Source organism: Chelonia mydas, chromosome 2 (assembly GCF_015237465.2).
Source record: "Chelonia mydas isolate rCheMyd1 chromosome 2, rCheMyd1.pri.v2, whole genome shotgun sequence".
Classification (NCBI taxonomy): Eukaryota; Metazoa; Chordata; order Testudines; family Cheloniidae; genus Chelonia; species Chelonia mydas.
In genome coordinates, this window is record NC_057850.1 from 52950488 (window position 1) to 52960058 (window position 9571).

At 39.1% G+C, this 9571-nt stretch overlaps 1 long non-coding RNA gene across 1 annotated transcript; it reads right to left on the minus strand.

Annotated features, from left to right (window-relative positions):
• Positions 1–1526: 1526 nt before the first annotated feature.
• LOC122464447 lies at positions 1527–9100 on the minus strand. The gene is made up of 3 exons (XR_006288477.1): positions 9004–9100; positions 6174–6365; positions 1527–1636 (listed from the first exon to the last, which is right to left on the minus strand). It is a non-coding gene; the product is annotated as an uncharacterized LOC122464447 (long non-coding RNA).
• Between the last annotated feature and the right edge of the window lie 471 nt (positions 9101–9571).

Sequence of the window (9571 nt, forward strand, 5' to 3'; positions counted from 1 at the left end):
TCCTCCCAAAACTGCATCAGTGCTCATGATATCTTCCAATCTTCGTGGGCAAGGCATTAACATAGACAACATTTTCCAAAAAACTTTCTCCAAATATGTGAAATTTCTACTGGGAGTTCTATTCCTTATATGGGCTTATTCATCCATTCAAGTACTAGATATCATTTTAAGACAAAACTAGGGTTATTCAATTAGCTTGTTAAAGTGATCAGTGTTCCTGTTTCTGGACAAACTTGCATGGAAACTCACAACAAGCCATGAACTGCACTAAAGTAACTGGTTATGTTTTATCTGAGACAAGGTGGGTGACGTGATATCTTTTATTGGACCAACTCCTGTTGGTGAGAGAGGCAAGCTTTCAAGCTAACAGAGCTCTTCTTTAAGTCTGGGAAAGGTACTCAGAGACCTTGTCTACACTACTGGGGTAAGTTGACCTAAGTTACGCTACTCCAGCTACATAGCTGAGCTCGACTTACTGCAGTGTCTACACCACACTGTGTCAATGGGAGAGCACTCTGCGGTCTGTCCGCTAATTCGACCCCCGCTGAATTGATCGCAGCAGCGTCGATCCCCACTAAGTGTAGATTTGGCCAGAGTGTCAGCTAAATACAAGATCCAACAGATAGTTTAGCATAAATAGTTAGCACATATTCTAAGGGACCGTTCAAGGTGAAGTGACCCATTATTTAGCTATTTAATTATTTAGTTATTTAGTTGTTCCACACTGAGTACTCTTCCCAACCATAAGATGAGTTCTAAGTTGCTTGAAAGCTTGTCTCTCTCACTAACAGATGTGGGTCCAATAAAAGATATTATACACCCACCTTGTCTCTCTAATATCCTGTGTCTGATAAGGCTACAACAACACTGCATATTATACCTGACAAGCATGCACTACAGATGCCTTTTAAATTTACGTTTGAAGACAGTGGCAAATATTTACATTATTCAAATAATCTAAAGAATACTCAGTCTAATTTTAAACTGTTATACATATTCAGAAATACAGCTACATAAATATCTATGAAGCTGATGTGTGAAGTTTATACTTCTACTTTATACCATTTTTTCATTTGTTTGCAGACTTAAGACAACAGTACATCAGTTTGCATTGTCAAAGCTAACTTCAGAAGCATAAGGGATAGACAATTCACTTTAAAAATAATGAAAGCTTCAATTCTGGAGATAAGCAAAATCTGTGAGAAACTCCTAAAATCTAAGAATATATACATTTTTCTTATCTACATATTTCTATTATACTTTGTCATTTGTTATTAACAACACTGAAAATTGGGGGGTCTGTTTTACAGATAATTTATTTGTTATTTTGACCATTTATGTTAATTCTCAAGCACATAAAAGTCATGATGAAAAAAAAAATGGTAGCACACATATAAAGAACTATTGCACAGCTCCAGATAAAAGGTATAAGAGTAAGTTGAGAAGAGTGTTCTTATGAATGCTTTAACTGTTTGGGTCCATAGGAAATGAAATCAGATTTTTAAAAAAGGCCCAATTTTACTCACTTTTGTTCTTTGATCCACTGATTAACATTTGCAACCACTAACTCACTTTCCTCATGGAGGTGACTGTTGTCAGTTCGTGCTGCTTCCAGAGCCTGGTGCAAAGTTTCCAGCTGTGGATGCAGACAGATCAAAGCTTATGATGGACTCCCTAGAACACACTCTATCTGGAATACTAATAATAGTCTGTACTAGTTGTAAAGAATCAAGTCATTTTTCTCCACTCCTTCAAATAATCAGGGTTTCCTTGTACATGCTATTAATTGATTCAATATGCTGGAAGGAATGTCTGAACTTTTCCCACGCCTTACATTTACCCGTTTATTATAACATACATTAGTCTACCTCCAGAGGTTGTTTTAATTGAAATCAGGTTTATTTTATACGAATGGAAAGTTTACAGCTTGTTATGTTTCAGTTTAAATCCTGTATTCTTTTTACTTTTTATATATTTTATTATGTTTTTCTTTAAAGCTAGTTCATAGCATTTAGAAAACAAAGAATGTCAAAGCATAGAAGTATTTTAGCACAGTTCAACAGAACATAAAATCTAGAATACTAGGGGACTGGATGGCTCAGCGACTGGGAACAGGATGTCAAGCCAGTTCCCTTTATATCATCAGTTTGAATCAAGCTCAGGTCAGTAGTGACCAAAAGTCATGACCATCTGCTCGATATTTGGAGCCTATGTAAAAGGAATTGGTAATCTCAGTACAGTGCCTAATGGCTATGTATTCAGATAACAGAAACACCACTATTGGTATCCTTGCTGGCAGACTCTTGAAAGGGCCACCTATCAAATTTGTCCACTGTCCCTCTCACTCCTAGAGGTGGAGAATTTAGGTCTGATCCAACTGCTATTGAAGTTAATGGCTAAACTCCCAGTGATTTCAATGGTGCAGAATTGAGCCTTATGTCCTGAAGACGAAAATCATTTAAAAAAGATCTAGATAGTAATAAAATTCTTCATTAAGAAACATATTGTACATCAGATCACTATATTAAAGCTTATATGAAGAATAAGTGAAAGAAAGTATTGGTCCTTACAATCTAGTTGGCTATAATAGAATTAGTAATTCATATTAGCCATATAAAGAAATGGTTTTAATACCAAACCATCTGCAGCTCTTTAAGAACAATATACTTACTCATATTTTTCAAATGACAGTACACACTTAAACCATGGCTTTCTTCAACAGGGAATACAATTTATTCATTTTTAAAACCAACACAAATTTCCTCCAAAAATTAGGATGGCTTTATGAACATTGTTCAAAATACTAGTATGACACCAATGATGCTTAAAAGTATTGAGTGCAATAAATCTCTAAATATGCATAAAAGCCTCTTACAATATTAGTGAGGGTAATATATAATGGAAGAAACAATATATATCTAATTAAAATCAAATCAAAATAATATCCTCTTACTCTTCTGAGAGCTATCTGTTATGCATATTAATACTATATAATAGATTACACTAATGCTGCAGAAGCAATTTACTTATTTATTTAAAGATCTTTAAAACATTATCATGTATTATTAAACCACACAATTTATTTCTAGTTGCTTTCGTAATTATGTGAAATTTAAAAAGAGGGCTTAGTATCTGACAATTTATGAATACCTGAGGTACTGACAAAGGAGATAATATATGTCAGCCTGGTGTTGACACAAATACAGTGATTTGCTAGGCTGGAAAATGGTTACAAATACAAATTTTTAAAATGTAAAAGGGAAATTAGTTTAACATAGAATATACTTACTTCTCTACTTGCTGTGTCAAACGTTATTGTAAATATATTTAGGCAGGAAGTGTCCTGCCTAAAAAGAGACAAAGAACACCAACTGAGCAGGTCCTCAAGGAATCAATTCTGAAGCACTTAGAGGAGAGGAAAGTGATCAGGAACAGTCAGCATGGATTCAGCAAGGGCAAGTCATGCCTGACTAATCTAATTGCCTTCTATGACGAGATAACTGGCTCTGTGGATGAGGGGAAAGCGGTGGACGTGTTATTCCTTGACTTTAGCAAAGCTTTTGACATGGTCTCCCACAGTATTCTTGCCAGCAAGTTAAAGAAGTATGGGCTGGATGAATGGACTATAAGGTGGATAGAAAGTTGGCTAGATTGTCGGGCTCAAAGGGTAGTGATCAATGGCTCCATGTCTAGTTGGCAGCCAGTATCAAGTGGAGTGCCCCAAGGGTCGGTCCTCGGGCCGGTTTTGTTCGGTATCTTCATAAATGATCTGGAGGATGGTGTGGATTGCACCCTCAGCAGGTTTGCAGATGACACTAAACTGGGAGGAGAGGTAGATACGCTGGAGGGTAGGGATAGGATACAGAGGGACCTAGACAAATTAGAGGTTTGGGCCAAAAGAAATCTGATGAGGTTCAACAAGGACAAGTGCAGAGTCCTGCACTTAGGACGGAAGAATCCCATGCACCGCTACAGACTAGGGACCGAATGGCTTGGCAGCAGTTCTGCAGAAAAGGACCTAGGGGTTACAGTGGACAAGAAGCTGGATATGAGATAACAGTGTGCCCTTGTTGCCAAGAAGGCCAATGGCATTTTGGGATGTATGTGTAGGGGCATTGCCAGCAGATCGAGGGAGGTGATCGTTCCCCTCTATTCGACATTGGTGAGGCCTCATCTGGAGTACTGTGTCCAGTTTGGGGCCCCACACTACAAGAAGGATGTGAAAAAAATGGAAAGAGTCCAGCAGAGGGCAACAAAAATGATTAGGGGACTGGAACACATGACTTATGAGGAGAGGCTGAGGGAACTGGGATTGTTTAGTCTGCAGAAGAGAAGAATGAGGGGGGATTTGATAGCTGCTTTCAACTACCTGAAAGGGGGTTCCAAAGAGGATGGATCTAGTCTGTTCTCAGTGGTAGCAGATGACAGAACAAGGAGTAATGGTCTCACGTTGCAGTGGGGGAGATTTAGGTTGGATATTAAGAAAAACTTTTTCACTAGGAGGGTGGTGAAACACTGGAATGCGTTACCTAGGGAGGTGGTGGAATCTCCTTCCTTGGAAGTTTTTAAGGTCAGGCTTGACAAAGCCCAGGCTGGGATGATTTAGTTGGGGATTGGTCCTGCTTTGAGCAGGGGGTTAGACTAGATGACCTCCTGAGGTCCCTTCCAACCCTGATATTCTATGATTCTATATGGAAAACAAAATAATTCTCCACTGGGAGTAGACTGAGGGGTTGCATGATTTTAAACATTTGTACTTAGACTTTTGAAATGCAATCCTTGGCAGTGCTCTAATGTTTTCTTTGTTAAAAAATTGTGAGTAAATTTGGAGCTCAAAAATGAAGGATTTATAATAGAGATTTGAGCAAACCCTATCACAAGACATGGCTACGAGCCTCTCTTTGTCATTGTACCTCAATCCTAACCTGTTGGGTTAGTAGAGCAGAGATTACACGTGGTATTGTGTAGCAACTTTGGACCAAGCCATACCATGTAGGGATGTAATTGGGAGTAAACACCTTTTCCTCCCCCTGAATTGTCACTCAGGGTGCGCAGCACAGATCAGGCTCCTCAGGGTCACCTCTCCCAACTGTGAGCAAGTGAGTGGACAGTGGGAGGTAGAATAAGTGGAGTCCCGATTGAAATAAGTGGAGTCCTGTGCCAGTGAAATTGAGCTGATGTAGGGGGAGCTCAGCAATCTATACAGGCAAAATGCACATTACTTCCCCCTGGAACAAGGTGGAACAGAGAAGGACTGCTCCTGGGACAGTTCAGCTACACATTGCCTATTTCAAAGATATAGAATACTAAAAAAGAACACACAGTCTATTCCCTTGTGATGTACATAAACTGAGGAATAGGATTAAAACATCAAATTCATTTTCAATTGTGTCCTAAGAGAATTTGAACTTTGAAATTAGCCCACTGCACATAGGTCCTCTCTCCTTCCATGGTATTCAAATTTAGTTTAAAAAAAGAAGGCTCAATCTTAGTTGACAACTGGTTCATGCCGAATCTAAGGCTCCCATTCTGCAACATGTGGTGCTTCACATTTCAAATACTTTGGCAGTGATTTCAAATACTTTAGCCATTTCACTGCAGGGACTGAAGACTGGGTTCCCACGACTACTGGAACTGTTCGATACTGTACATTTAGAATCCTGTCAGATTTTAAGATTTTTTTTCCTGAAGAATAGGCTACATGTAGCTGGAGAGCAGATATGGCATTTAATGATTATACAGGTTTGTGGACCAATGTAGTAGACTCTCATCACCACTCAGTTCTTGACTCACAATAGTTGCCATGATTGAAATTTGACTTATTCAGTCAAAGTAACAGAAGAAAAAGGTAGGGCATTAACAAAGGCCTTCCCATCTAGAGTCTGACAGAACAGTCCAAAGATAACATATCTGGCCAAATTCAGTGGTATCCATGGTGGGGTAAGTTACATAATCAACCAAGTATATTGGAAAATGTGTATAGTTGGTAATGCAGCACAACAACAACAAAGACGGTATTCAATGGATGTGCAAACTTGCCTGATGAGATGGCAGAAAGTGTGGGTACAAGGAAAACCAACTAATTGGAGAGGGATGGTATTGTTTTGCATACCTACTGAATGCCACATTGGTGCAGAACACACTGCTTTATCGGTTACCTAACTGCAACTTACATTTTTACATGTCTTCCACTGAGTTTTGATGCAGACTTCAATATGAGTTGCCATTATTTCCAGGAGGCCTGATTTTGTACTATTCCAAAGTCTTGAATTCTATGTCATTTCAGCACCTTCCAGAATCATGGCTTCTGGAAATAAACTTCCACTTATGGTTGCTTAGGCTTTTATATCTATAGTGTGTCTGCCCTGTGTGGAAAAGATGAGCAGCAAACTTAAACTTTTTTTCTTATTGAAGATTGATGGACTATCCGCCACAATTTAATTACAGAAATGATGTTGTCGTCTGTTGTGACTCTCTGCCTACTTGGGATGAATACAACTAGAAGTATTCAAACTGAATAGTGCAGGTTAATTCCTGTGTTATTCTCCATTAGGGTAGAAACTAAATTTTTCCTGGATAGTTCTTAAATGCCAAGGGGCATTAATATTAGTAATAGTGATAGTTACTACATTGCAAGAGGGTGGCTGGGCCTTCTTCTCTTGATCCACTCTCTCAGTGGTGTTAGAACTCTGCATAAAGCTTCTGATGTTTTGCAGATTCATTATAGCACAGGTGGTTTGTTAACTTTACCTGGGATGCAAGAAATGTATGTACAACTACGGAGGTTGGACAGGGTGGGAAATCCTAATGACAACCACACTGAGAGAGGAAGCTTAGGCTGAGATTAATGTTGTATTACTGTTTTTGAGTTACCAATAAAGTCAAATCCCAGAAAAAGGGTGAGAGTGGACCTTAACTGATGGTGCTCTAATTGCCCCTAAAAATTTACACTCCAAACATGTAACCATACACCATCCAAAAATCCTGTTTGATCTCTGATCTTTCTTCTTAAACCTTTCCTTTGAAAAAAATAGTTGTAGAAAAAGTTATTGTGATGCAACTGCAGAAGTAGCTTATTAAATATGATAATTATAGAAACAGCAGATGGAAAAACCTGTATTAGGTCATTTTGTTCAACTCATCTCCTTTCAATGTAGGATTTTTCCTTAGAGTATATTTTTTCGTATTTAGTCACAATAATGAAGTAGCACTTGTGTCTCTAACAAGTTATCTATTTATGACTGAGGATTCATTATAGAAGAGCAGGATTCTTTAGTACAGAAGCGTTGCAGTTCAATGGAGAAGGAGTACCTGGACAGATGTGCTGAGGTTGTGAGTTCAAGCCTCACGTGGAGCACTGGCTTTGAGGGTGGTAATGCACTGGAATTGGTTACCTAAGGAGGTGGTGAAATCTTCATCCTTAGAGGTTTTTAAGGCCTGGCTTGACAGAGCGCTGGTTGGATGATTTAGTTGGTGTTGGTCCTGCTTTGAGTAGGCGGTTGGACTAGATGACCTCCTGAGGTCTCTTCCAACCCTAATCTTCCATCATTCTATGATTCTATGACATTGCAACCTTTCTGCTGACATTACAGTTGAATTAACACTTTAATGCTCTTGAGATAAACAAAGTCAATACATTTATCAGAAAGAATAAGAATTAATTACCTGTAATTGTTTTTGTCTGTAGCTAGATATCACAAAAAACCACCATCCACGCTTACACCACTGAATATAATGGAGGAAAAACCACGTAGCTTAAATATTGTCAAAATTACTTGTTCAAGCAGACAGTTTCATCCTAACCCATGCCACAGATGTACTTCAACTACCAAATCCTTTCAAAGAGGAAGATAAAATCTCTAACATACAAATAAAAAGAAATGTAATTATAGAGATTTGAAAATTACAGAATCTTCAAACCTGTGGTGAGGAGGGTGAGTGGTGATCTGTTGTGATGTACATCTTCAGCGAACAATAAGTGGTAGATTCTCTATCACTTGAAATCTTTAAATCTCACTGGATGTCTTTCAAAAATATGCTCTAACTTATCTAGAATTCAACATGCTGAATGTAGGAATCACTGGTTTAAGTTCTGTGGCCAGTGTTATGCAGGAGATCAGACCAGATGTCACACTGATCCATTTTGGACAAAAAAGCTATGCATCTCTGAATAATTAAGAGTTAAATTGTATCCACTCATTAAGGTAAAATGAGTCCTAGTAACACCATGACAAAGGGCCCTTCTTGGTTTTACACTTACAGCCCTGCACCCACACAATGAGCCACCCCACACATGGCATTCCAGTGGCAGGGAGGTCCCCTAACTCTGCCAGGGTGGCAGTGTCTTCCTCAGGAAAAATAGGGGCCCCAGAAAGGTGGGGATAGCAGCTGCCTCCTCCCCACTAATACTTAACTCAACAGTTAAGGTATATCTGCTTGAGTGGGCTGAGCCCACTGCACTCTTCTCCTCCACAGAGTACTTTATTGGGGGGGTATTAGCAAGGTCCGCTGGAGCAGTACATTTTGAGATACAGGACAGTTCACACCTCTCAGAGATATTGTTTCAGGCTGTCTGCAGATTCAGGCAGATATTGCTGCTTTGAATATACTCAGCGCTTTCTTACATAGGAAAGTTTAACCAGTTATATCAATATAACTTTCCCATGTAGATGAGCCCTTTTATTTGCAACCATGAGTGGTAGAAATTTACTTTTTCAGAGGAAAGCTTAGATTCTGATGTAATCACATGACTCAAGGAGCGAGGACTCTAGGCATGGGTGCTTATGCCTTAATCCTGCCCTGCCTGCAATTTTTTTTAAAAAAAATTATTGTTCAAAGTATAGCGTCCTTGCGTATGTTTCTCACTGATCTAGTTTTGTGTTTTGTTTTTTACAGAAACACTGGAGCTTTTTCATTTATAAGACTGGGCCTTAGTTATGACAATAGGTATCTTTAAAGAAGAGAAAAACTTTTACCCTTAAATATGCACAGGACACCACTCACCTCATTTACACTATGCTAGAGAAAGCATAGATGGTCTGCAGCCACCAAGGCCTATGGCATGCTATGGAGGATTCTTCTCTTCACTTCCCAATTTCCTGTAGGTGGAGAACATACTGTCTTATAAAGATGAAGAGCCAATGGAGGTCATAAAATGGTATATTGGTCAATATATTAGACAAGAAAAAAAGCGTGGTAATGCAATCCCTTTTAGCTAAAGAAAGTAAGTGTCCCTCTATTATAACCCTATTAAGCAATGCACCCAAAGGGAAAGGGCCATGAAGTGGCAGCACTGCTATTCACCAACACTTTTCTTTGGTTACTACACTGGCTAGAGGAATTGAGGGCTCCCAACCAAGGTGTGGGAAATTCTATGATGGGGAAGCTTAGGGCTTGTCTATATGGAAACTTAGCACACAGGAAACTGGGGTGTAAATCTGCAATCCACTAGCCTGCTGTGCTGTAACAGGCCAATGTGGACCTTGCTGCTGAGCATTAAAAGTTCTGTCGTGCGTTCTGACTTACTGCTGTTTGAAATAGAAATATGTCAAAGAGCACGATGGATCTTCTC